Source organism: Hemitrygon akajei, chromosome 18 (assembly GCF_048418815.1).
Source record: "Hemitrygon akajei chromosome 18, sHemAka1.3, whole genome shotgun sequence".
NCBI classification, from domain to species: Eukaryota; Metazoa; Chordata; class Chondrichthyes; order Myliobatiformes; family Dasyatidae; genus Hemitrygon; species Hemitrygon akajei.
In genome coordinates this window covers 26,289,652-26,292,488 of record NC_133141.1, presented here as the reverse complement: position 1 = coordinate 26,292,488, position 2,837 = coordinate 26,289,652, and positions in this window count along the sequence as shown.

The following is a 2,837-nucleotide window of genomic DNA, read 5'->3' as shown; positions in this document are numbered from 1 at the left end:
CATTTGAAGGCTGTGCAATGGACTCCATTGTTTCCTCAATTTGGAGCTTGAGAAGGGCACTGACCTCCTTGGACATCAAACAATACCATCTCATGGCTTTTTATCACAGTATGAGGATTGAGACCACTCCAGAGATTTGTTAGAAATAAACTTTTTTATAAGGCAGCACATCTTTAAAGAGGGGCCACTGTGGCTTTTCCAAGTATCCCAGTGTGTCATTCAAAATGCAAGGCAATTAAACTGTTTCTGAAACCTGACTCTTTGAAGTGCAGTTTACAGGTCTGGAGTAAAGAGTGAAAAGCATTTATGAAGTCACCAAATTGTACAGCACAGAAACGGGCCCTTTGGCTTACCATGTCCATATGATTTTTGTTTTGCCCATCCATTCAAAGTCAAAGCAAATGTTTTATCAACATACATATATGTCACCATATTCAACCCTGAGATTCATTTTCTTGCAGGCATTTCCAGGAAAATTAAGAAATACAGCAGAATTTATGGAAACTATACATAAAGTCTGACAAATTTTGCAAATTAAAAAAAAATACCAAGAACATGAATTGCAGAGACCTTGAAAGTGAGTCTGTAGGTTTTGGGATCAGTTTCAGAGTTGAGGTGAGTGAAGTTATCCACTCTGGTTCAGAGACCTGATGTTTGTAGGGTAATAACTGTTCTTGAACCTGGTGCTGTGGAACCTAAGGCTCCTGTATCTCCTGTCTGACGGTTGTAGTGAGAAGAGAGAATGGCCTGGATGGTGGGGGTCCTTGATGATGGATGCAGCTTTCTTGTGGCAGTAATCCTGTAAATGCACTCAATAATGGGGAGGGTTTTGCCTGTGAAGGACTGGGCTGTTCCCATTTGCCCACATTAGGGCCAGATCCTTCAATGCCTTGCCTATTCAAATGCCTGTCTAAATGCCTCTTACCATCTTTCACATCAGGTGCAGAACATCCCAAAGCACTTCACAACAAATCTGTTTTTCAAAGCAACCTCAATATCTAAAGTGCCTTTAAAGGCTGAAAAGTTCAAGGCAAATGACCAAAGTCTTGGGCAAAAGACTAATTGTTGGTCAAGTCAAGTTTGTTGTCACGTGCACAAGTACGATGAGGTACAGGTACAATGAAAAACTCACGCAGCAGCGTCATAGGCACATAGGTAAGATAACATACAGAACATGCCACCATCGTTGTCACGAACTTTGTAAAAAAGTTGTAGGTAGAGTTATTCAGAGTCTTCCCCAATCAGAAGCCCTGGATGAATCATGAGATCTGCAGTCTGCTGAGGGCCAGATCTGAGGCATTCAAGTCTGGTGACCAAGAAAGTTGCAAGAGGTCCAGGTACGTTCTCTGGAAAGCCATCTCAAGGTGAAGTAGCTATTCCAGGTCAATCTTGAATCAACGAAGGATGCTCGACAGCTGTGGCAGGGCTTGAATGCTATCACCTCTTACAAAGTTAAATCAAGCAACATTGGCGACAACAGAGCTTCGCTTCCAGTTGAGCTCAACGCCTTCTATGCTCACTTTGATCATCAAAAGATAGAGTGTTCACTGAGATCTTTAACCTCTCACTTTGGCAATCTGAGTTACCCACTTGCTTTAAGTAAGTTTCAATTATACCAGTGCTTAAGAAGAACCGACTCAACAGGTCCACAGCAGATACCATTTCATTGACTCTTCACTCAACCCTGGAACATCTAGACGGCAATGATGCATACATCAGGATGCTCTTTATCGACTAAAGCTCAGCATTTAATACCATCATCTCCTCAAAACTAATCAATAAGCTTCAAGACCTTGGCCTCAATACCTCCTGTGCAATTGGATCCTCAACTCAATTTCACTCAACTTCTCTTGCCCCATCACTGAACTGTTACCTACAACCTTTGGACTCACTTTCAAGGACTCTTCATCTCATGTTCTCAATATTTATTGCTTTTTTTTTTCCTTGTTGTATTTACATAGTTTGCTGTCTTTTACACTCTGGTTATTTGCCCTGGTGATATCTTTCATTGATTCTATGAAGGTTATTGGTTTTATTGAGTTAGCCCACAAGAAAATGAATCTTAGGGTTGTATATGGTGACATGCATGCACTTTAGTAATAAATTTACTTCAAACTTTGAACATAAATTATGCAGAAATTATACAAGACAGTGAAGTAAAATGACTGTGCAAAAATAACACCTCTACTGTAGCCTAGGCTGCCAACAGCTGCTCTCCAGAGTCCTCTGTCCTGGCCAGTCTTTCAAGTTGTCCCCAGGTTTAGCCCACCTTCTTGGTGTATCTTTCCCCTCCCAGGGATGAGGTCCTTAGAGCTTCTGTTGACATTTCTGTAGCTCTAGGCTTTTATGAGGTGGGGTTGCTAGCTCCATGCTGAACCCTCCTCCTTTCGGAGCCAGGCTTGGGTCCATCCATGGCAGAGTTATGTACTTAACCCAAAATACTTTAAATGTTATTAATGCACCCACCTCAACCACTTCCCCTTGCAGCCCCACCACCCTCTGCATGAAAAAGTTGCACCGTAAGTTCCTTTTAAATCAGAATCAGAATCAAGTTTAGTATCACTCACCTTAACTCTATGCACCACCCTTACCCCAGGAAACAGAATATTTACACACACAAAATGCTGGAGGAACTCAGCAGGCCAGGCAGCACTTACGGAAAAGAGTACAGTCGACATTTCAGGCTGAGAGCCTTCAGCAGGACCTGCCGAAGGGTCTCAGCCTGAAACGTCAACAGTACTCTTTTCCATAGATGCTGCCTGGCCTGCTGAGTTCCTCCAGCATTTTGCGTGTGTCGATTTGGATTTCCAGCATCTGCAGATTTTCTCTTGTTTATG